The sequence below is a fragment of the Balaenoptera physalus genome (assembly GCF_965194825.1).
Source record: "Balaenoptera physalus genome assembly, chromosome: 17".
NCBI classification, from domain to species: Eukaryota; Metazoa; Chordata; class Mammalia; order Artiodactyla; family Balaenopteridae; genus Balaenoptera; species Balaenoptera physalus.
The window spans coordinates 73,305,034-73,330,546 of NC_138895.1; the positions used below are offsets into that span (position 1 = coordinate 73,305,034).

Here is a 25,513-nt window from a genome sequence, read left to right on the forward strand (position 1 = left end):
ACTGTGAGCACCGTGATAGCAGGGACAAGGCAGCTGACAAGTCTTGAGCGCAGATCTTGAGACACTTGGCCACATCATCCCATGTAATCTTTCTGAGCATCAGACCAGGTCGTTGTCACCTACAGTTCAAACTGTGACGGCCAGAGAAGTAGGGCACGTTTGGTGTTGCTCACCGGGAAAGTGTCAGAGCTGGGGTTTGAACCCAGGTGTTTCTGTCCCTCCAGACCGTGACCTTTTCCCCACTCTGTCCGGTTCATAGCCCCCCTTTGGAGATGGATGATGAAGTAACCAGAGTCTCTCCTTTCTTCCTCTCTTGGCTGTTGTCCTGCATCTTCCAAGACCAGCCTCTTTCCCTCCAGGCTGAGGTCCCTGGAAATCCCTGGCTTTGCAGCCAGCTCCAGGAGCCTCCCTGGGGCGTTGAGAGGAGTAGAACCATTCAGAGAAGGATTGTGTCTATGCACAGGGCTGGGGAGGGGCTGGGCTTCAGTGTTCTCTTTGGCCCCCTGACGTCATTCCTGAAATGGTGCCGCTCTTGGTTTACCAGCTGGAGCTGAGAGGAGACGGCGATGATCAAACGTGAGCGAAGTTGAAAACCTCGGTGCTTTCCAGAAAAAAAACATGGCTGTGCATGGCTTTGGGCCCCTGAGGAGGTCCCGTCCTGGGATGGAAAAGCCCCAGTCGCCTTGTGTTTCTTCTTGGCCAGAGGTTAGCCTCATTCATTTCAAACGGCCGTATCCATCGCTTGATCCTCAAGGGCAGCTGTTCAAGATGAAAACAAGAGGTGCCCCCAGAGTTCTGAGGGGCTTGTGATGTGAACGAAAGGTCTTACCCTGCGGTTCTATCCTGTGGCTCCCCCCAAAATATATATATTTGAAAGCTCCCAGCAATACAGATTACACAGAGGTTAAATATAAGATTCCTTTGGGGTTCTGATATTTTTTTCTTAACGTGTTTAAAGAAAAAAAAAAAAATGACACCTTTAAAAAAGAAGGCCATTTGTTCTCGGAGCTGCAAAATTGAGAAAGGTTGAAACGTCCCTGGAAATGAATGAAAATTCCAGGCTGTTTGTGCAACACCGTGGGTTGATTGCACTTTTGTGACTTCGTCCTGGGGTCTCCGTACAGCAGGTGTGTGGCCTCTGTTAGGTGGTGCTGTCGTTGCGTAGTAGAACGCACCTGATAGTTCACAAAGAATATTCCCATACGGATCTCCCTTGAACAGCCCCTCCCCCTGGTGAGGCAGACAGTGGGGACATCGTGCCCATTTAACAGATGAGGAAACTGAGGCTGGGGGGTATTGAGTGACTCAGGGCTGCGTGATATCTTAGAAGCCCCTTCTCTTTTCTGGTGTTTAATTTCTCTATTGGTGAGGTTAGATTGGGCTTCGGGGACTAGGGGGGTCTTCTTGCTTCATCTTTGTCTCTGCCAAGGCTTTGTGGTTATGAGAAGGAAAGAGCTGGGTGTGTTTCAGCTGCTCAGTGATTCTTCTCTCCCACCTTCCTTCTCATTTAACCAGCATGTGTTAGGAGTCCCCCACTGCAGGGGCTGGGTTGGCGCCCTTCCCCACCAGCACTGGGGCTCTGAACGCGGAGCTGGGAAGGGAAGGTGTGCCATGCTTCATGGGCAGAGGAGATGGAAGGAGGGGCCCAGGTGGACAGGGGTGGCTTGAGGCTGAGCCAGGTTGGGGGTAGAGGGGACTCTCAGAGTCCCCGGGAGTGCTTTGCTGCTCTGTGAAGCTTGCCTTTGGTTTGCTTTTGTTTCTGCAGCTACGCCACTCCTCGAAGCCGTGTCCCAAGGTGCCCTGGTGTCCTTGGTACATACCAGTCATCATGGTGGTTCTTATTAGGTGGGGGCTGAATCCACAGGTTTCAGGCAGCCTTCTTGGGGTTTGCATTTTACCACGGGGTACACTGAGATCTGGAGAAGTGAAATGGCATCCCCGAGGCCACGTGCTAATAAGAGATGATAGAGACGAACTCAGGCCCAAGTTGAAGGGTCTGTGCATTTGCCACATACTTCCCAGACCCTCTGAGGCCCCGAGGAAGGAAAGCTTCTCCTTCCTTTTAGGTAAGTTCAAGGTCACCTTTCTGCAGGAACCACTGTTTTTCACCACTCCCTTGGTCTCTGGGGGTGATATTCAAAATATTTTGGCCTTCGCCATCAGGACGCACGATGCCAGGGTCCAGGAGCCTCCCAGCTGTGCCAGGCCTGAACCCTGCATTTTGTGGAAGTCTAGGGGGTAGAGAGATGTGGCCTCAGGTGACAGGCCCAGATAGTGGGACAAGAGTTGTCCTCTTGGGGAAGTAGCTTTTTCTCCACCGCTGTGAAAACCTTTCAGTAGTTTAACTTAACTGCAGGATGGGTGATTTCCTGCCAAATACCAGGCCCGGTCTCCCCGGGCTCATTTTTATTACCATCATCCAGACACCGGCAGGACAGAACTTTCCCCTTAGTTTTCCTGAGGCAAGTTGCAGTTGCACCATATTATATTATTCTTTTTATCCATTTCAGTCATTTCAAGTAATAACTGTACTTTTTAAATTTTTATTTATTTATTTATTCATTTATTTATGGCTGCGTTGGGTCTTCGTTGCTGCGCGCAGGCTTTCTCTAGTTGCGGCGAGCTGGGGCTACTCTTCGCTGTGGCTTCTCATCGCGGTGGCTTTTCTTGTTGGGAGCACGAGCTCTAGGCACGCGGGCTTCAGTAGTTGTGGCATGCAGGCTCAGTAGTCGTGGCACGCGGGCTCTAGAGCGCAGGCTCAGTAGTTGTGGCGCACGGGCTTAGTTGCTCCGCGGCATGTGGGATCTTCCCGGACCAGGGCTCGAACCCGTTTCCCCTGAATTGGCAGGCGGATTCTTAACCACTGCGCCACCAGGGAAGTCCCTGTCCCCGGTTTTTATGGGGACCCAAGTTCCATTCTGTGGATCAGGCTTCCAGAGGAAGGATGGCTCCCAAACGGAGGCAAAGGCGGCCAGCCCGTCCCCTGCGCCGCTGGTGCCGAGGAAGAGGATGCCGGCCGCTGGAGCCGTGGCCATATGGCCGGCAGGATGCCTCGTTGAGAACAGTCAGCCTGGCCCCTTTGAAGCGGTTTTAAGACCAATCCGGTAACTTGATTTGGAAAGTGGTATTGATGACTTCAGGGCGTGGGCTCATTAGCCATATTCTGGGCCCTGCAAATTGGGTTACGTGGAATGAAATCGTCTTCTCCCCTCCCTGGGCTCAGGGCTGAGGTCCAGGGCCCATTGTAACGGGAACCTCTCCTGGGCAAAAGACACTGAAAAGCTTTCCGGGGAGTCTGGCGCTCTGTTTTCACATATGAATTCTGCTTTCTCCTGGAGGGCAGGCAGGAGGCTGATACGACGTGAAAATGAACCAAGAGCAGGCGGGCGAGCGCCTGTAGGGGAGCGTCGGGCGGGAGAGAATGAACAGTGGCTAGCTGTGGCGTGTCTCTTCAAGCCCCGGTGACCCTTCTCCGGTTGAGAGATGCTGTGCTTGATGCCTTTTCTCTCTTCCTTTCCCCCCCGCGCCGTGTAGTAGAAACAGGGCTGCCGGGACCCTCTTTGTGTTCCCTTGAGCACATGTGAGCACACCTTGGGTTTCTACCCAGAGGTGACGTTGCTGCCTCTGAGAAGCTGATGAACACTCTCCGTTTTACAGATGGTACCGATTTGCTTTCGAGAGCAACCACGCCGATTTACATGCCCACCCGCTGTGCACCAGCTCCCCGTTTTCCCTACCTTGTCGCCTACTTTCGATATGTTAGATTTTCACCCTTTTGCCAATCTGATGGGTGACATGTAGTTTCTGGTAGTTTCCCCTATGAGCAGGAGGCTGACCGCCTGACCTTGTGCCCTGGCCCCGTGAAAAAGGGCCCCGAAGGCAGCCTGCATCCATCCTCACAGCCCTCCTGCCTACCCCACCCCCCGATCCCCGGGAAGATGGGCGGGGCTCATTCATTGCTTATCTGAAATGATTCCCCTTCCCAGTTCAATTTTGTTGCCAAGAAGTGTCTGTTTTGGACCCACTGCTAAGCAGTTTTCTCTACCATTTAGGTGCAGAGAGGGCTGGATTCTTTAGGAAACTATTACCATTGTTTACATTCATTCATTCATTTTTTTTTTTTTTTTTTTGCCTTCAACCAGTCCACATTTATTTAGCATGTTGTTGAGCACAGAATGTGGAAACAAGAGACCTGAGATCCAGACTGGCTTCCAGGACTCTTGCTGCCCTCTGTCAGCTCTGTGGCCCCAGGGAGAGATCCGTGAAACTTCTGGGCCTCGTTTTGTTTCTCTGAACTAAAAGACTAAAGCTGCTAGCCTCACAGTGGATTGGAAAGGAGAAAGAGTGAGTGATCCACGTGGACGTGTACACGGGTGCGAAGGCGTATGGAGATGAGCACAGGCCATCTCTGCACTGCACGGAGGCACAGCTGGCTGGGAAGCTGGTGCAGGCCCAGGCCTGAATTGCTGCTGGTCTGCCTTGTACAGCCTCGCCATTTCTTGAATTTAGAGGGCGGATGTGCATGGAGAGGACTTATGGTGATAGGCCTTTCTGCACAGAGTTATTCACCCAAACTTGTGGAGCGATTATTATGCACCAGTTATTCCATCAATTCTATTGAGTACCTAATATTACCCCTGTCCTAAGCGCTAGGGGTATAATGGCAAGCAAGTAGATGTGCTTTCTGTCCTTGTGGGGCCTGTAGGCTAGTGGGAGAAAGGAGCAAAAGGCTTAAGGATTTGTAGAAAGATGAACTCAATGCTAAGAAAGCATCTTTAAGTCTCTCGGATGTTTCCAGGTAACCTTGTCACTCAGAATAGAGAAGAAACGGTGGTGACCTTTATTTTATTTTACCAAAGCAATAAAGTATACCACCACTTCGTTCACTGTCGTTTGTCTCTGAGAAAGTGCTGATTCCCAAGAAGAGGAAAGAAACACAGACCACAGAGGGATAATGGCTATAATATTAAATCGGAATAAAAAGAATAGCTCACATTTGTTGAGCACTTACTGTGTGTGCTGGATTCTCTTGTAAGTACTTTGTACAAATAAGGCAGGGAATAGCATTATTCCCATTTTACAGACAAGAAAACTGAGTAAGGAGTGGCAGTCTGTCCCCAGAGCCAGTGCACAGGGGTCACAGTTTGGGAACAGTGCTTCTCTTTTATCTGGAAGTGCCCATGGCTGGTCTCATGCTGCTGGAATCCCTAGAATCCCGGAAAAGCAAGTCCCAACTGTCTCCTACTGGCACCACTCAGCCTGCATTTGACCCATGACCCCCATGACTCTCTCCCTCTGACCTTTTCACCTTATTCTTGAATTCCTTTTTCTCCACTTTTCTCCAAGCAGCAAGCTCTGGAAATGATTCTATTCATTTACATAGTAAATATTTATTAAAACGTAGACTTCATTTTCACAGTGGCTTGACAGAGTTAAACCCGTGGTCACGTTTTCACGATGTGCCTCTTGTTTGTGACAAGGGATGCCCCGTCGTTGAAAGCCCCTCACATGGTGGGTATTTTGCTCAATTTGCACGTGAAAAACAGAGGCTCACAGAGGGTAGGTAGCCACACAGCTGGGTTGAATGGATTCAAAACCATGAACGTCTGACTTTTTTTTTTTTTAATTTTTATTTATTATTTATTTATTATGTTTTATTTTTGGCTGTGTTGGGTCTTCGTTTCTGTGCGAGGGCTTTCTCCAGGTGCGGCGAGTGGGGGCCACTCTTCATCGCGGTGCGCCGGCCTGTCACTATCGCGGCCTCTCTTGTTGCGGAGCAGAGGCTCCAGACACGCAGGCTCAGTAGTTGTGGCTCACGGGCCCAGTTGCTCCGCGGCATGTGGGATCTTCCCAGACCAGGGCTCGAACCCGTGTCCCCTGCATTGGCAGGCAGATTCTCAACCACTGCGCCACCAGGGAAGCCCCGAACGTCTGACTTTTAATGTCGCATTTATATTCCCTTATTGGAAAAGAATTGGGCAAGGGGTGGCAAATGAAGTTGATCGAAGCAAAATGATAATTACTGTTCCTCAAAGGCTGGTTGAGACAATCTGGGCTAAAATATAATACAACTGTGAACAAGCCCTTTAAAACTTCTTTTGTCCTGAAACCCTATAGTCTGTCCTTGGTAACTGCTCTTTCTGCTGTGTTTCCTTCCTCCTCTTTCCTGCTCAGCCCGAGGCCAGGCACACAGTGAGCCTGCAGATCTGTGGGCTTCAGTTTCCTTACCTCTAAAGTGGGCATAGTAGTCGCTGCCTAATTACATTTGGAAGAATGATGGAGTCAGGTACAACCTCACCCGGCCCTGCCTCTTAGTAGCTTTGATGCCAGGGGCGGGTTTCTGGACCTTTCTGGACAATATCACATGTATACTGAGTGCCTACCAGATGCTGAGTCTGGTGATAGGATATAGAAGAAAGGAAAATGATCACAATTGAGTGACGTTTTCTGAGTCCCAAGGTAACCTTTCCCCTGTATTTTATAAACCCTGGCAAAGAGTGCCTGCTTTACATGTGTACCCTTTGGAGGGGTGGAGGGGCAAATATTATTGTTCCCATTTTGCAGATGAGGAAAGTGGGGGGGGGGCACAGAGCTGTTAATTAACTTACCTGACGTTACTCAGCACATAGCAGGACAAGCTGGCATTTGAACACTCATATTTGGTCTCTGGAGGCCACACACCTGATCACTCTATATTGTCCTGGCTCTTGGTAAAACGAGACAAGGTACATAAAGAACTCAGCACAGGAGTGCCTGGTCAGTGGGACATGTTGAAGGCAGACCCCCACTGTGACTGACTGGAACTTCTGTTTTCTGCAGCGAGTCTGGGACGTGTGAATCCCAGGAACCGTGTGTGTGTGTGTGTGTGTGTGTGTGTGTGATTCTTTCTCTCTCTCTTCTCCTCTCCCTGTTTTTGGGTCCCAGCTCCTCCCTCACTGTTAACCCCACCAGCCTCCTCTCACTATTTATCCTGCACCGCCCCCCCCCCCCCAATATCTGGTCTTAACTGACTTGGCTCCTGTCCCAGAACAGCCTGGCCCCCAGACCTGCCGTGCTATCATATCACCTCAGGTGGTTAAACAAACAGAGGGTGGCATTTATCAAATGCCATGCGCCTGTGAATCTGTCCTCTCCTCCCCAGCTCTGTCCCCGTCTTTCTCACCGTTTGCAGTTTTGAGGGCTGTGGAGTCTTTGCCTCTCTTACGAAGCAACTCTCATTGCTGGCCGGTGAGTGTCAGGCCCCAGGGACTGGGAGGCCCGTGCTAGCTCTGGAGTTACCCAGGCCTTATGGTAAAAACGCATCACCCTGAACGTGGGCCAGCCGAGGCATCGGCCCAACCCCGCCCTGCCCGAGCAGCTGAATCCTGCTGCCCCAGCCTTAGTCACTGGCCAGAGAGACTCTCCTTGTTCAAGCTGAAGGCCAGCCCCTCCTCCGACAGCCCGGGTTCCTGGAAAAACTTCATCCGTAGGACGTGGACTTCCCCTCCTACTTGAATCGTTAGAGCTGTCATTTGCTGAGCACTTACTGAGTGTCAGATACCACGCTAAGCACTTTACAAGTATCTTCTCATTTAATCCTCTTAATAAATTATGGGGGCAGGTGCGCCTTTAATCTCCCCGTTACTGATGGGAATGCCAGCTCAGCCTCGTGAATACTAACAATAGAAAGTGTCTCACCTTTCTTAGGTGCTCCTGTGTGCCAGGTACCTGGCTTAACTCCCAGGAACCCTGCAGAGGCATGCTGTTACTTTTATGCCTGTTTCACAGACGGGGACACTGAGACCCGGGCGTTTCTGGGTCCCCTGGCTCGTGTGTGCAGTCTGCCTGTCGAGGCCTCAGCCACGGGGCTGTGCTGTAATGAGGAAACGGGAGCAGAGTTTCCCGAGTGAGCGGGCCTGGCCGGTGCCCCGACTTCAGAGCCTGAACTTTCCCGGCTGCTCCACGCTGCCTCCAGGGGATGGACCTGGGGCTGGCGGAGCTTCTTGCTGTCTCAGATGGGCACCAGGGAAAGGGCTGTGTGGTCACCAAGCACACACAGCGAATTTGCTTAAGGGACGCTTGGGAGAAGAGCTGGCCGGAGGGCGAGGATGTGGCTGGGAGTCACTTAGGGGAGAGAGTAAACACTGACCTGGGCAGGACTGGCCTTCCACCCAGGAGGGCCGGGGCCCCTCCTTCCTGTCCCCTCTGCACACACCCCAGCCTCAGGCTGCAGCCTTGGGACCAGGTCCCCTCCGTGGGCTCCATCGAGCGGTCCCACAGGCATTCAAGCGCCTGCCTACCAACGGGGGAACTGAGGCTTCCGCAGAAAGGGGTCCTGCTTGTTCTACCCCACCACGCTGCCCGGGCTCAGTAATCCCAAAGCAGGGGGTTCCCTGCATGGAGATGCCCAGGGCCGTGGTAGTCATTCTGCCTGAGCCCCAGCGGTGGTGGCCTCGGGAGCAGGACTCAGGTAGGAAGCCCAGGCAAGGCCAGTGGGTGGAGTTGATGCAGTCTTAGAATAATCCAGAGGAAGCTAGCCTCACAGTGGGGGGCTGCCGGCTGAGGAACATCAGGATGTCACAGCGTGGTCCTGAAACTAGAGCTGAGTGAAGACTTCTAGAAGGAGAAACGAAGCGGCGAGTAACAGATCAGCACGCCAGCAACAGCCCCGTCCCTGGGGGGTCACGTGCCTGGACCGTCCTCACCGCGCTGGTCCTCCGCACAGCCCCGCAAGGGGAGAGCTCTTTGCCCCCTTGTGCAGACCGGGAAGCGCATCCAGGATTAACCCCGGGGCTGAGCCCAGACCTCCCTTCTTCCCTCCCTGCTCTGCTCTTTAGAAAAACAAAAACCGAATTTCTGTCGTGTTGCTCTAGGAAATTTATTTAAAAAAAATTAATTTCCTTCTGTGATGCCTGGCTTGTGACAGATCGTAGATCAGGAGACAGATCTTGGGTCCTTGCCGCTCAGGCAGGCTCCGAAAGGCTGCCCCTACCTCGCCGTGTCAGGGGAGGCTGGGAGCCGGCAGTTTCACTGTCTCGGCAGAGATGGGGGAACCTGTTAACCTGCCTTGGAAGCTAATAAAAAAAAAAAATCCCAGTGAGATCATGTCTCTTACAGCCCTTTGAGCTCCCTGAGCTCCGAGGCTGTATTAACGCATGCAGTTTTTATTGCTGACTCAGCAAAAATGTCCCCAGGCTGCAAAGCCCATTCCCTCCTTCCAGCCCCCTTGCTTCCTTATGCATTTTATTTGATGCTTCCTTTGCATCTCGAAGACCTGCCGGTTTCTTTGCTAACGCGCTGTCCTAGAAGGAACTGGCACATTTCGGGGTGCTAATTTTGTGCTAAACTTTTTTATTCATTGACTCCTTCGACCCTTATAGCCATCCTATGAAGCAAGATGTATGCATATTCCCATTTTCAGGCGAGGCAACTGAGGTTCGGACTGGGGAGTTCAGCAAGGTCACATGGCTTAGAGAGGCAAACAGGGTCCACTCCCAGGATGTGTATTTACTGGGTCATGCCTTGCTGTAGTCATACCTGCTCTGCTTTTCCTTAACTGGAAGAGGAGAAGGGCCCTCCTGGAATTTGGCCCTGAGATGATGGTGACAGTATGTTGTTCATTTTTGCTGTGAAGGCTGGGCTGGGCCACCTCTGTCCTTTTTGTACTGGAGTTGTTCTGGAGAATCTTGGCCCTGATCTGCTAGGAGGTCACCCCACTGCACCCCACCACCCCCGAACAGGAAAGCCTTTGCTTGACTCTTTGCATGAAATGGATGGACAGGTGGACCTTGAGGTTGGAGACACCAGGCTGTGACTTGCCCTGGGAACCTGACCCTACCCCACCTCTGCTGTCTCCATCTGCAAAAATCAGGCTCTTTGTGAAAAATACCTTTATCAGAGGGTGGCTGTGGAGATGGGTGGAGGAACAGTTAACAAACAATAACCACCATTTGTTATGTGTCTAGTATATGCCAACCAGTCTTGCGGACACTGTTCTAGTGTTTGGTTTGTCAGGAACAGCACTGGCCACACTGTTCCCAAACTCACCATAGGTTGAGCAGGTAATTTGCTCCCATTTTACAGATAAGGAAGCCAGAGCTAGCTCAGAGTTGCAAAACTGGGGCTGAAACACAGATTGCCTGACTTCAGGGATGAAACATTCCCCTATCCTGACGTTGTGAGACCATTTCTGTGTGGATTTCTTAGGTGGCTGGAATTCTCTCTCTCTCCCCCAACCCTCCTCTCTTTTTTGGACAATAGCTCAGCTTGGATAGATGGTCAAAAGCCACCTGGCACACTCTTTCTCCTTCCCAGTGGAATTCTAACTGCAGAAGATGCATAGATAAAGGCAAAGCTTGGCTAAGGGAGTTGCCTGCAGGGCTTTGGAGAAAACACCCACCAAATTTCAAATATTAATAATCCTGAATAACTCTTGGTTACTAGCAAATAGACCACAAACATGTGCAAATATGGAAACAGAATCATGGGCTTTTGTCATGCCTTTGGCAAGGACCCAGGAGAAGATTTTCCAGGGAGGTCAAGCTGACCCTCTGTCACTCTTAGCCTTCCTTGTGGGCCTCAGAATATTCTTAAAGAATCATTCTCAGAGGCGAGAGAGAAGCCTGGCAATGCCTGTACTGTAAGTGGCAGAGACGTTTTCGATGAGCTAATATCTAGTTGTGGTTGTGTGCTCATTGTGACTTAGACTCAGTGTGCAGCCACTTGTACATATGTTGTGCTCTCAGGCCCCACAGAGCCCCTCCCGGTGGGCAGTGTGGCACGCGTGGCCTGGGCCAGCAGACCGCCTCAAGCACAACCCCACGGACATGGTCTCCGCGTTCTCCATCTCTCATTCAGATCGTGTCAGGTGGGCGGTGTGTCTGAGTTTGTGATGTTTTGACATTTGAGAAGGGCAGCACAGGCCATATATGTCATACCATGCACTATGGGCTGAACTGTGTCTCACGCCCATTATCTGCCATTTATCTGTTGAAGCCCTACACCCCAGTGCCCCAGATGTGACTGTATTTGGAGGGAGGGCCTTTAAAGAGGTAATTAAGTTAAAATGAGGCCGTTAGGGTGGGCCCTAATCCAATCTGTCTGTGTCCTCATGAGAAAGTTTGGGCGCACAAAGAAACACCGGGGATGTACACACACCGGAAAGACCGTGTGAGGAGGTAGGTGTCTGTATGCGAGCCAAGGAGAGAGGCCTCAGGAGAAACCAACCCTGCCAACACCTTGACCTTGGACTTCCAGCCTCTAGGACTATGAGAAAATAAATTCCTGTTGTTAAAGCCCCCGGTCTGTGGTATTTTGTTATGGCAGCCCTAGAAGACTAATTAATACACCATGTATCTGGGGCAATGCCGTCAACCAACCTAAGAGTCCTATAGCTGAACATATTAATTTTCATATTAAGTGGAAAAAATAAAGTCAATAAGTAGCCTCATGTTAGTTCAAGGTTCAAAAATTACCATAAAGTGTTGCCCTTGAGAGCTTCTTAGATTTGGGAATTGTGCACTAGTCTGTATTAATCATTGTTACTATTTTGCAGATGAAAATCCAAGCTCAAAGAGGCTTGGTAACTTGCCCAAGGTACCTCCTTAGTTTATGCGAGAGCTGGATCTGAACCTAGGTAGTTGGGCTCCATAGCTGTGAATTTACACACAGCACTGTGCCACCTCTTGACAGAGATTGCCTGGGACAGGGTCTTGGAGGAGCTCCGGTTGTGGACAAGTGAGTCAGCAATTGCAGTACAGTTAAAATGGAATATGAGAAGGATGTCTGGGACCCATGTTCAAGTGGGGAGAGCCCTGGCTTTGGCCTCAGCACTCAGCTGCTCCAGGCTGAGCCTTAGTACTTGTCCCCCAGGGAGGACCATGCTGAGCCAGGCTGGTCGGGCTGGGTTGGTAGCTGTGGCCACAAATGAGCTGCCCCTCCTCTGTCCAACGCCATCAAAGGCTGTTTCTTGGCTGGCACAGTGGGAGCGGCAGGCCACAGTGTTTGCTCTGGACAGAGCCTGGTCTGTCTTTCCAGACGGTGCAGGGACAGGCAGGGAGCTACGGCAGGGGAAAGCCCGCCTGCCTCTTTCCCATCTTCTCTGCCACAGCCCGTAAGTTTGATTTGTTTTCATGAAGTCCCATATTCCTCTGCAAAAGAAGGAAGACAGGGTCTGCTTTGAACCTAAGCTAGAACCCCCCTTTTTGTGGAGGCTCCTTCTTGTGTATTCAGTTGGCTTTTTAAAAGAATAGTCAATTCAACTCTAATTCAAAAAGATACACGCACCCCAGTGTTCATTGCAGCACTATGTACAATAGCCAAGACATGGAAACAACCCAAGTGCCCATCAACAGACAGATGGTTTAAGAAGATGTGGGATACATACACAGTGAAATATTACTCAGCCATAAAAAAGAAAGAAATATTGCGATTTGCAGCTGCATGAATGGACCTAGAGATTATCATACTAAGTGAAGTGAGTCAGACAGAGAAAGACAAACATTATATGATATCACTTATATATGGAATCTAAAAAAATAATACAAATGAATTTATTTACAAAACAGAAACAGACTCACAGACAGGGAAAACAAACTTATGGTCACCAAAGGGGAAAGGCGGGGGAGGAAGGGAAAAATTAGGAGTTTGGGATTAACAGATACACACTACTATATATATAAAATGGATAAGCCACAGGATTTACTGTATAGCACAGGGAACTGTATTCAGGATCTTGTAATAACCTATAATGGAAAAAAATCTGAAATATTTATATACATGTATATATGTATATAACTGAATCAGTTTTCTGTACACCTGAAACTAACACAACATTGTAAATCAACTATCCTTCAATTAAAAAAAATAGTTTTGACTTTGGAAAAAAAAAAGAATAGTCATTTCACAGGCTTCACTCTTTTTTTTTTTTTTAAACGTCTTTATTGGAGTATAATTGCTTTACAATGGTGTGTTAGTTTCGGCTCTATAACAAAGTGAATCAGTCATACATGTACATATGTTCCCACATAGGCTTCACTCGTTCATGGTGGGTGCTATTGTTATTATCATCTTCACCATCATTATTAGTTTTTACTCCTTTCTGTAGAAATTAACCAGCAATGCCAGCCTAGCTTGCATGGTGTTGTTTTTTGTTGCTGTTGTTGTTTTTTTTTTTGGTCGTGCCGCACAGCTAGCGGGATTTTAGTTCCCCGACTAGGGATGGAACCCGGGTCCTGGCAGTGAAAGCACCGAGTCCTAACCACTAGACCGCCCGGGAATCCCCTCGCATGGTGTTTTTTTTTTTGTTTTGTTTTGTTTTTTAATTTATTTATTTTATTTATTTATTTTTGGCTACGTTGGGTCTTTGTTGCTGCACGCGGGCTTTCTCTAGTTGCGGCGAGTGGGGGCTACTCTTCGTTTCAGTGCAGGGGCTTCTCATTGCAGTGGCTTCTCTTGTTGCAGAGCACGGGCTCTAGGCGCACGGGCTTCAGTAGTTGTGGCATGCAAGCTCAGTAGTTGTGGCTCAGGGGCTCTAGAGCGCAGGCTCAGTAGTTGTGGCGCACGGGCTTAGATGCTCTGCAGCATGTGGGATCTTCCCAGACCAGGGTTCGAACCCATGTCCCCTGCATTGGCAGGCGGATTCTTAACCACTGCGCCACCAGGGAAATCCTGCATGGTGTTTTAATGCTTTTCAAAGAGATTTTGCAACTGCCGCCCTCCCTGCTCCATCATGGGAGAGAATGCCTCACGCTCACTCGGTTCGCATCCCCAGTCTTCTGGGTGCTTCGGGCCAGATGTCCAGCCTCTCTGAGCCTCATCTATAAAAGAGGGATAAGTACGTGCTGTCATATTTTTATAGCGGGGTTAACGTTGGGAGTGGCACCTACGGCGCATGCCTGTGAATTCGCCTTCTCTCCCCCGCGTCCTTCCTCCCCTCTGCTCTGTCTGGCTTCTCAGCTGCATCTTTCCAGAATCCACCACAGCTCCCTTTCCAGAGCCCGACGCCTGGAGAATGAGGACACCCAGGGCATAGCAAGCTTTGATGCTCTTTTTCCTTCCACGTTTACTACCTTTTCCACAGACGCCTTCTCACATCTCTCATCTTCATCTAAGTGTGCACGTAGCTCATCAGCCACAGTCGCAGGGCTGCCGCCTTCCTGAGTGCCAGCACTGTCCAGAAATGGACCAGTTTTCACAGTGGCCCTCAGAGGGAGGTGCTATTTAGCACCCCCATTTTATAGCTAAGGAGACAGAGCCCCAGAGAGGCTGACGCATTTGTGCAAGGCCACACAGCGTTTACACGGTAGCAGCAGCAGGGGAATCGACCCCAGGCAGCCTGGCTTCATTGGCCGTGCTCTGGCCCGCAGTTAGACCTGAGCTCGTCTTGTTCCAGGGGTGGTAGCATGCGTTGTGCAGTTGATGCTGCTGTGATCCCCAGAATTGTCCACAGGCAGGCAGTGTCAAAGGCAGACGGAGACAGCGGGGTGCGGGCTGTCGTTCCCAGGTTCCCTGCAGCTCCTTGTCCTGTTAGGCGAGGCCCCGGGGTCGGAGCAGCTATGCCATCCACGGGCGCACCCGTTCTCAGGTCTTGGCTGCGGTTTCTAATTCCCTGGCGCCGGAAGCCCAGCTGAGTGATCAGAGCAGACTGCACCTTACCAGAAGGGGTGTGGTGACAAATGGGAATGACTAGGGTTGGGGGCTCAGCGGATGGGCGAGGAATCAAACAGGAACAGACAGAGTGGTTCGTTGGCCAATTGGTCTAGGTGTGAGCGAGGCTGTAATTCTTTCATTTAAATAAATATAATTACTTAGCACCTTCGGTACCCACCTTAGAAAGCTTTATGCTTTCTGTTTTATTTGATCCTCCCATTGGGGAAGGCAGAGCAGGTTTATAGATCTGTTTTCCAGATGAGGAAACTGAGGCCCAGAGGCTGCATGGGGAAAGCCAGGATATGACCCAAGGATTTAGGAGTCCAAGTTTAAAGTTCAAGTGTGTCTTGACCTCTGTGATCTAGAATTAGGGCTGTGTGCCTTGCATTGCTCAGTGACTCCCGAACTGTGGCTACCTGCTACCTCATTGTATAATAGTGGTAGGAATCGTGATTATGTAGGTACAGGCATGGGCCCCCTTGTGCCAGGCCCAGTTCTAAGCACGTTGCACGTATTAACTCACGGGGTCCTCGTAACTCCCTAATAAGGAGGTACTATCGAAATGGGGACCTTGAGGGCTCAGGAAGTTGTCTCTGGTCACACAGCTTGTAATCGGCAGGACGAAGAATGGAGCCCAGCAGTTGGCCTGGGTCCTTACATTTTTGCCGCTGCCCTGCACTGGCTCTGAAGGCTAAGTATTCAGTGGAGTGGGGAGGGCTGGCACCTCTGAGGCTGTAAAGGAGGAAGGGCAGGAGGGGATGGGGGCGTCTGCTGAGCGCTCAGCCATTGAGTGCGTTTCACATCATTCCTCAGACGGCTTCCTGTCTATGTTTTCATCTTATTCGTGCGTTTACTGAGCACTTATTAAGCAACTGCTGTCTTCCAAGTATCACTCGATTCTGGAGATACAGACGTTATAAGACCCAGTGCCTGCACTCAAAGGAGCTCTTCCTCCTTAAGGAGAGGAGATAGGAAGCCGACATCTGTTGCATGTCAGGCGCTGCTTTAGGATATTACAGACATGCTCCGTCAAGCTGCTCAGCGTCTGAGGTTCAAGGAGGCTGAGAACAAGCCAGGTGGGAAAGAGGGAGTTAGGAGCCAGGTCAGCTGGCCCCTCAGGAGCCTACGTTCCTGCTTCTCTCCCAGGCGATCACCCCTTCCCTGCTGCCCCGAGGCCAACATACAGAAGCCCCTGCAGAATTCTTATTGGGCCGAACTCAGGAATTCTGGGAGCAGGGAGTTGGCATTCATGTAACTGTCCCTAATGCTGGCTTTCTCTGGTGTGTCTGTCCTTGCCCTGGTCTTTCCCGGATGCAGCAAGTGAGCCTTGGAAGGGCTGTCCTGCACATGGGGATGCTGTCACCCGCAGCGACCCAGGATAACAGAATTCCTGGAAAAATCCCTGATTTCTTTCTGCCTAACAATTCCCCTCTTTTGCTGGAAGGGATTAACAAAGACAATTACGATATCAATCTTGCCTGTCCGGCCTGGCCCCTGAAATTATTGTTCATGCAGTTTCCGTGTTGGAGGGGCCTTGAACCCACCCGCTTTCTTATCCAAAGGAGAAAATAGGGAATAACAAGCCCCTGAGAGATGGGCTGATGCAGGTCACGCAGCTGGCGTGACAGGCCTGCAGCAGGGAACCAGGGTCGGGCCGCGGGGGCGGCTCCCTTCCATTTTCTTCCCTGGTCTCTCTCCTCTGGGGGTCTGCAGATAAGAGACACCCTTCCTGGAAGGACAACAGTTTGGGGACTTGGCAGATAAGGCTGAGTGGGTGTGCCTGGCAGGCCCAGAATAAAAGGATTACCCAGAGAAGTTAGGGATTGACCTTCCTTGAGGTGGGTCCTCCCGATAAACATGCTTTTGAAGTTCAGTTGGCAGGAGATAGGATCTCTGTGGCAGAGCCTGTCACCCGGGAGCCTTCTGGATGGATGCACCCTGATAGGGAAATCAGCAAGCGAACGATAGGGAAAGAGAACACTTATCAACGGAGGCCTCTGCAGGGCTTGCTTTGAGGTACTTCCTTCCTGTTCACCAGCTTCTGGAATCTGTCTCCACTTTGCAGATGCAAAAACTGAGGCATAGATAATCCTTTTCCTTTTTTTTTTTTTTTTTTAAATCCTGATGGAGGTATCATTGTTTTGATTCCTGGGACTCCTCAAAATGCTGAATGCTCCTCATTATGCAACAGTTTAATTGAGCATATACTACAGGCCAGGCACTATGCTGCGTTCTGGGAGTACAGAAATCAGTAGGGCCCTCTCTTTTCCCTTAGGGGACTTTGGTTCTACTGGCAGGGGAGCTTTAGATGAGAAATCGGGTAATCACAGCAGAAGGTTCAAGGGCAATGCTGAGGATATTGGTTGCCCTAAGCACACAGAGGGTTGCACCGTGTGGACTTGGGGTGGTCAGGGAAAGAAGAACGTAGCCCAGAGAGGAGGAGTGCTTTAGGTCGGAGCGGGGGAGAGAAGAGGGAATTGGAAACAGAGACCCAATCCTGGAAAGTCCATTTTGACCTTGTGCCGAGGGCAGTGGAGAGAGATTCCCAAAGTTTAAGCGCTGGCGTAAGAGGATGAAGCTGGCGTTTTAGAAAGCTTATTACCCTTGCTGCATCACTGAGACAGGATCAGAGTGGGGGCTGAAGCTGGCAGTGAGAGGTGATGGGGGCCTCACCTGGTTGAGACAGGAGTGGATGGGAGAGACCCAATACAGACAGAATCCCCTGAAGGTGGTGTATGATGAGCTTGGGGGTTTACGAGAAATGGAATTAAATGTGCTGCCACGTGTTTGGCTTAAGCCCCTACACGGATTTGATGCCACACACTGCTGCGTAGGACATGCTGGTGTGTGTGTGTGTGTGTGTGTGTGTGTGTGTGTGTGTGTGTGTGTGTGTGGTGGGGAGATGACCTGGTAGATCTGGAGCTGGGACGGGGGTGGATCTGAGCTGGACCACAGAGGGGGCTGCACCCCAGCACAGTGGCGGGTGAACCTCTGAGGGCTGGTGAGACCCGTGCCCAGGGCCCAGGGTGCCGGCCAGGCTAGGTTCTTTCTGGCTGCTGCCTTGAAAGCTCTGAGACTGAAGACCTGTAGCCTTGTCTGTGCCACTTGGGTGGAGCCCTTTGCCCCTCACCCAGCATACGTTTCTCTCCTCAAAACCACTGAGCAGCATGAAGGAACGTTTTACAAAATGGAAAAGCGAACACGACGCCTCTTTCCCTTGTCCTGTGGTGTTTCTCTTTAGCCTCACCGTCTAGTCCTCGTAGGAGGGAGTGGTGGGAGCTCCGGGGTCCCCCTGCCTGGGCCTGACTCCTGGCTTCAGTGGTAGCTGACAGTATAACCCACGTTCTGGTCTGTGAAATGGGTATAATCATAGCACCTCTGTGTCTTAACAGGTTTGTGCTGTGGCCAGAGGACACAGTGAACGTAGAACTCTGAGCACAGCGCCTGCCATGCCTTTAGGAGTTTGTCACATTACCCTCGCTTGCACTGCTTTCCAGTTTGATGGATTTTTTTGTTTGTTTTGTGTTTTTTTTCTTTTTATTTTATTTATTATTTTTTTAAACATCTTTATTGGAGTATAATTGCTTTACAATGGTGTGTTAGTTTCTGCTTTATAACAAAGTGAATCAGTTATACATATACATATGTCCCCATATCTCTTCCCTCTTGCGTCTCCCTCCCTCCCACCCTCCCTCTCCCCCCCCTCTAGGTGGTCACAAAGCACCGAGCTGATCTCCCTGTGCTATGCGGCTGCTTCCCACTAGCTATCTATTTTACATTTGGTAATATATATATCTCCATGCCACTCTCTCACTTTGTCCCAGCTTACCCTTCTCCCTCCCCATATCCTCAAGTCCATTCTGTAGTAGGCCTGTGTCTTTATTCCCGTCTTGCCCCTAGGTTCTTCAGGACCATTTTTTTTTTTTTTTTTAGATTCCATATATATGTGTTAGCATACGGTATTTGTTTTTCTCTTTCTGACTTACTTCACTCCGTATGACAGACTCTAGGTCCATCCACCTCACTACAAATAACTCAATTTCATTTCTTTTTATGGCTGAGTAATATTCCATTGTATATATGTGCCACACCTTCTTTATCCATTCATCTGTTGCTGGACACTTCGGTTGCTTCCATGTCCTGGCTCTTGTCAATAGAGCTGCAATGAACATTGTGGTACATGACTCTTCTTGAATTATGGTTTTCTCAGGGTATATGCGCAATACTGGGATTGCTGGGTCGTATGGTAGTTCTATTTTTAGTTTTTTAAGGAATGTCCATACTGTTCTCCATAGTGGCTGTATCAATTTACATTCCCACCAACAGTGCAAGAGGATTGCCTTTTCTCCACACCCTCTCCAGCATTTATTGTTTCTAGATTTTTTGATGATGGCCATTCTGACCGGTGTGAGATGATATCTCATTGTAGTTTTGATTTGCATTTCTCTAATGATTAATGATGTTGAGCATTCTTTCGTGTGTCTGTTGGCAATCTGTATATCTTCTTTGGAGAAATGTCTATTTAGGTCTTCTGCCCATTTTTGGATTGGGTTGTTTGTTTTTTTGCTATTGAGCTGCATGAGCTGCTTGTAAATTTTGGAGATTAATCCCTTGTCAGTTGCTTCATTTTCAAATATTTTCTCCCATTCTGAGGGCTGTCTTTTCGTCTTATTTATGGTTTCCTTTGCTGTGCAAAAGCTTTTAAGTTTCATTAGGTCCCATTTGTTTATTTTTGTTTTTATTTCCATTTCTCTAGGAGGTGGGTCAAAAAGGATCTTGCTGTGATTTATGTCATAGAGTGTTCTGCCTATGTTTTCCTCTAAGAGTTTGATAGTGTCTGGCCTTCCATTTAGGTCTTTAATCCATTTTGAGTTTATTTTTGTGTATGGTGTTAGGGAATGTTCTAATTTCATACTTTTACATGTACCTGTCCAGTTTTCCCAGCGTCACTTATTGAAGAGGCTGTCTTTTCTCCACTGTATATTCTTGCCTCCTTCATCAAAGATAAGGTGACCATATGTGCGTGGGTTTATCTCCGGGCTTTCTATCCTGTTCCATTGATCTATATTTCTGCTTTTGTGACAGTACCATACTGTCTTGATTACTATAGCTTTGTAGTATAGTCTGAAGTCAGGGAGCCTGATTCCTCCAGCTCCGTTTTTCTTTCTCAAGATTGCTTTGGCTATTCGGGGTCTTTTGTGTTTCCATACAAATTGTAAGTTTTTTGTTCCAGTTCTGTGAAAAATGCCAGTGGTAGTTTGATAGGGATTGCATTGAATCTGTAGATTGCTTTGGGTAGTATAGTCATTTTCACAATGTTGATTCTTCCAATCCAGTAACATGGTATATCTCTCCATCTATTTGTATCATCTTTAATTTCTTTCATCAGTGTCTTATAATTTTCTGCATACAGGTCTTTTGTCTCCTTAGGTAGGTTTATTCCTAGATATTTTATTCTTTTTGTTGCAGTGGTAAATGGGAGTGTTTTCTTAATTTCACTTTCAGATTTTTCATCATTAGTGTATAGGAATGCTAGAGATTTCTGTGCATTAATTTTGTATCCTGCTACTTTACCAAATTCATTGATGAGCTCTAGTAGTTTTCTGGTAGCATCTTTAGGATTCTCTATGTATAGTATCCAGTTTGATGGATTTTTAACCCTTGTTTTCCTTCTTCATCCTTAAGCCAGCGCCTTGAGATGGGCGTAATTAACTCACTGATTTTTTTTTTTTTTTTTTTTTAACTGCTGCTGCATCATTGAAGATCATCCAGTTCTTCTCTGACCTTACTTTGTAGATAAGAGGGCTGAGGATCAAAGGCCCTCTTAGGGACTTGGACCTGGATCTCCTAAATTCCAGGCTTGGGTTTTTGGTTTTTTTTTTTTTTCTGTCTTATGGGAGTTCTTCTCCATTTTAGTGTCCTGCTTTTACCGAGGAACAGGCTGAGACTTACAGCTGGGTGACTGGTGTCAGATCTCCATTGGGGTGGTCAGGGGAGAGCGTGGACCTTTGACCTGTGGGATCCAGGTCTGACCCAGCTCACTGCTCCTCTCCGTCTCTTTCAGAATCGGGGTCTCACCTGGCCCGGAAGGTCTATCTTCCTCATGGAGGTGTCTTTCAAGTCACCTCTGGATCTTCCCAGACCAGGGCTCGAATCCGTGTCCCCTGCATTGGCAGGTGGATTCTTAACCACTGCGCCACCAGAAAAGTCCTGGTAACTGTCTGCTCTTCCTTTCAACTGTGTGTTCTGTGCCGGCAGCGAGGGGTTTGCCGTCTCCGGGCCCCTCGTGTCTCTCTCGGTCTTGGGACCTAGTAAGACTTGGTAAATTCTTGGTGAGTGAATGAATGCAGTGATTTGTATCACAGTTGTTATTGGACAGCGTTCAGTCCTGCTCCTCTCAGCCTTTCCTGCCTTCTCAGAGGAAAACGTGGCAGAGAAGTTCCCAGAAGTTCCCAGAACTATGAGCCCAGAGGGAAGTAGTACCCTTCGATAGTCGTTATTTTTCCACTCAGAAGTCTGTCCCTGTTTTTGAGCAGCATTTACAATATTAAGACCAATTTTTCATACCCCCTCCCTGCTTCTCCCCAGTTCTGGGTTCATGTAACAAATGTTCGTTCAGCGGATACATACCATGCCCCTACCGTGTGCCAGACCTTTTTAGGCACTTGGGGCACTTCAGGGAACCATCTGTTGGGGAGGAAGCTGATCGAGCAAGAAGTCTGGTTGGCTGGAAGCAGAGGCAGCAAGGCCTTGGGTCTGGGTGTCTTGGGTCTGGCCCAGTCCTGCCTGTTCACTCCACTTCTCTGACCCTCAGTTTGCACACATGTGGAGTGAGCAGTTAGGTTAAAAACATCTTCGGAGTCTCTTTCCAGTAACTCTCGTCGAGGGCTGGGGGCCAGTGGAGAGTGGATGTGTCCCCAGCGTCAAGGAGTTCACGGCCAGTGGAGGGGAAAACCCAGCCAGAGTTGGGGAAGGAGAGCCACAGGTGTAAGGGACAGCGCGGTGGGACCAGCAGGGCTACAGGACAGCAGTCAGGGTGGCAGAAGGGGGCGGAGAAAGGTGCGCCCGCGCCGGGTCTGGGGATAGCAGCATCTGTCAGGAGACTTTTTCTCCGGTTATCCTTCCAGACTCGGGGGGGCCTTGTCCCCCACGGTGGGCCTGCTCCTTCATGTCAGAGTGGAGGGTGGCAGTTCATTCATTCAAAAGTGGTCGTGCCTTTTCCTGCCCCATTCTCAGCTCGCAGGTACAGCTGCCAACAACCGAAGGCACCGATGGGTCCAGAGTCAGACGATGGAGGTTCTCAGGATGGAGGTTCTCAACCCCATTGGGCTTCACACCTCCATCCTGAGTTGGCACGGGCTTCCTTCCTATGCTGGAGGCGAGGGTCCCATATTAGTTTTCTGTGGCTGCCAAAACAAATGACTATAAACTAGATGGTTTAAAACCATGGGCATGTATTCTCTTACAGTTCTGGAGGCCAGAATTCTGAAATCTAGGTGTTGGCAAGGTCGTGCACCCTCCAGTGTCTCTAGGGGAGAACATTTCTTTGCCTCTTCTGGCTTCTGGTGGCTACAGCCATTCCTTGGCTCGTGGCTGCATAGCAGGGTGTAGGAAGGACTTTCATGGAAACCCCTTGTCTGTTGAGTTTGACCTTGTCTCTTTTAGGTTCACAGCAGGTAAACCCTGCTGGTGGGGACATCAGAGTCTCGTCCTCCTTTCTCTCCCTGGGACTCCTTTGCCTCCATCACAGGTCCCTGAGCCACGGCAGGTATGCTGGCTGGCTGAGCCAGCCCGAACCCCAGGCCCCCTCACCCCCCAAAGGGGACCCCCCGGTAGGCCGCTGATGCCTGCTTTGGCAGGCTAATTGGAAGGTGGGACTCCTGACAGCTCCTCGGGTAATGAGTGTTTGTTTCTGGAGGCTCCTGGGACATCACCCCGGGCTGATTGTAGGTTGTGTGCTTTTTACAGAGATGGGCATCCACCCACCGTGACAAAGGGAGAGGTCAGAAGGAGGGCAGGGCCTTTCCTCCCATGGAAAACCGGACCTGAGGCCTCCAGTGGGAGATCAGGAATGAACTGGGCAATGAATCAGGAGGCAGGGAGGTCCACTCCCAGGGGGCTAGGAGGAGGGGTCAAGGGAGGGGAGGACCCTGGGATTAGTCCATGAAGCCTGGGTCTCTGTCTCCTCCCCTCTCCCCCCATCCCCCAGGCCCCAATCTGGGGCACAAAGTAGGCTCGAAATACACTATTGGTGGAAAGGAAGATAAATGGCAGAGGCTAGGGTGGGCGCCGCCCTGAGAAGGTGGGATGTTCACCACAAGGTGTGTGTTCCGGATCGAACCACAGGGTCTGCACGTGGCGCTGCCCAGCCCAACATGCGGCTTGGTCCGGCTGGGTCCAAGCATGCTCTGTGGCCCTGCTAAGAACGAGGCCACGTCAGGGAGGGTTCACACTGTGTTTTCCCTGCCCACCTGGAGACATCTCCCAAGGAAGGGGCAGCTTCCCTGGTCGCTGCTACACCTTCCATAAAGACAAAGAGGAAAAGTGCCATGTGCTGCACGACTCCTTTCAATCTCAGGTTCATACATCTGGGTGAGGAGAGGAGCTCACGCACGGGGCTTCTGAAACTCGCTCAGGGTCACACAGCAGGGTCGTTGGGAAATCTGTGAGCACGTGGGGGCCTCATTTATGGACTAGAAAAGTCTCGTTTTGGACGTCCCTGGCGGTCCAGTGGTTAGGACTCTGCGCTTCCACTGCAGGGGGCGCGGGTTCGATCCCCGGTCAGGGAACTAAGATCCCACATGCCCTGTGGCGTGGCCAAAAAAGAAAAAAATAAGTCTGCCTGCTCTCTTTGCTACAACTAACATTTATTGATGCCTGTGGATATGCCTGGGAGCTTCCTCGCGAGGCCACTCTGGGCTTTGCAGGCCTGGCATCCCTTGACCTTGGAATGCCTCGTCACTTTCCGTGCTGTCCTTCTCTGTTCACGTCTGCGCCCGGCCAGCACTCACACACACGAGAGCAGGAGAGTGGGGCTTGACAAATATCTGTGGAGGGCCTACCTGGCTGATTGGACAAACGGATTCCACGGAGTTTTCCAAATGGCGGCTGGGGAGAAGTCCGGGATCTTTCAGAAACCGGGCGGAGGCTCCTGCAGACACCCAGGAGTGCATACACACCTTTTTCAGCGATACCTGCCCACCTGTTCTCTTAGCGAACAGGCTCTGTGTTCAACTGTCCCTTCTAACAGGTGCAGATCTGGGGACCTCTGTTGTCCAGACACACTGCATCTGGGTGCCCCTTGAGTGCAGAGCTCGGGGCCCGTTGTGGGGTGGGGTGGCCCCCTTTCAAAAAATACCATTAGGAGGAGAAAAATGGGTCTGGGGACACAGTGGTAGGGTCTTCATTGAAAACTCTTTTATCTCTTCTGTGCTTTGTCTTATGAATGACTTCTCTCTTCAGAAAGGTTTGTTTGTTGTTGTGAATGCAGCAGCTCAGACTTCCAGAGATGAGGACCAGGCTGGCACGTGCAGCCTCTCTGGTCTTACAGATGTGCTGTGTGTCCTTGCTCCGTCAGGGATTCTGTGTTAGGGACTGTAATGTGTCCCTGTTAACTGAAGATGCTGGGAGGTGACAGCTTACCCAGACGCTGGTTTAGGTGAAAGCTGACCAGGGGAGCATATCTGGGAGGTTGTGGTGAAGGAGGTATAGTGGGTGGAATGTGTACCCTGTAAAGGTATTTTCACATCCTAACCCTCAGTACCTGTGAGTGTGACCTTGTTTGGAAGTAGGGTCTTTGCCAATGCCATCGAGTTAATGTGAGGTCATATTGGAGTAGGGTGAGCCCTGAGTCCAGTGCATGGTGTTTTTATAAGAGAAAGGGGACACACACACACACGGACAAAGGCCATGTGAGGATGGAGGCAGATTGGACTCTGTATCTACCAGCCAAGGAACACCAAGGATTGCCAGCAAACCAGAAGCTAGGAAGAGACCAGCAAGGATGCTTCTCTAGAGCCTTCTGAGAAAGCATGGCCCTGCTGACAGCTTGATTTTGGACTTCCATCCTCCGGAACTGTGAAAGAATTGATTTTTTGTTGTTTTAAGCCACCTGGTTTGTGGTCATTTGTTACCTAGGAGCCTAACACAGAAGGGAATCCCATTCTGTCCCAGGCAAGGGCTTTCCCAGACTCTATTTAGGGCCTGCAGTTGTAAGTTTATAAGTGCACCTTCCTTATTTGCCTCTGCTGATATGACTTGGCACTCCCTCATTCAGTCATTCATTATCACTGGGCAGTTATACTGTCATGGGGTCTGTTGTGAAATCCGCTGAAAGCTGTTCTTCCCTATCCTAGTCATTCAAGTCTCCAGCCTATAGTTTGCTTCAACCAGGTGGTAGCCCCATCCTCTGGCTCTCCTACCTCCTTATCCTGATTCATGCCTTTCTCCTCGGCTTGGGGGCTTCTCTGACGTACCTAAAACCTACCCATCCATCTCAGGGGCAGACCCCTCCCAGATACCTTCTGGGACCTCTCGAGGGCTCCCCACACCACCCTGAAGCCCAGCAGCCCTCTGAGTCGGACCACCTGTGGCTCTAGTCCTCGGATTGGCATCTGGTTGTGCAGACGTGCCCCCTGGCTTACTGTGAGCGCTCTGCAGACGCTTTCTCATTTACTCCTCAGAGCCGCTCTGGGAGGGGGTCCTTTTATCATCCCTGCTCTGCAGAGGAGGACCAGACAGGGGCGAGCCCGGCTCACAGCACGTCTGCGAGCAGATGGCATTCACGCCCAGGTCTGCCCGGCCTCCCAGGCTGCCCCCTGAAGCCCATCCCCATGGCCCCCACCCTGTGCTCAGCCCCTGCGGGAGGTGGCCCCGCTCCTCACAG

General features: G+C 50.3%; 1 protein-coding gene across 8 annotated transcripts in view; it reads left to right on the top strand.

The window, feature by feature from the left end:
* Nucleotides 1-25,513, top strand: part of LOC309647105 (uncharacterized protein) — a 408,982-nt gene that overhangs the window by 108,615 nt on the left and 274,854 nt on the right. The window contains exon 4 of one of the 8 annotated variants that reach the window (XM_082434103.1): nt 4,143-4,891. The exons of the other annotated variants lie outside the window; for them this stretch is intronic. The gene's annotated coding sequence lies outside the window, so the exon portion shown is untranslated. Of the gene's footprint in view, nt 1-4,142; nt 4,892-25,513 lie in introns of those variants that run through there. 8 annotated transcript variants of the gene reach the window in all.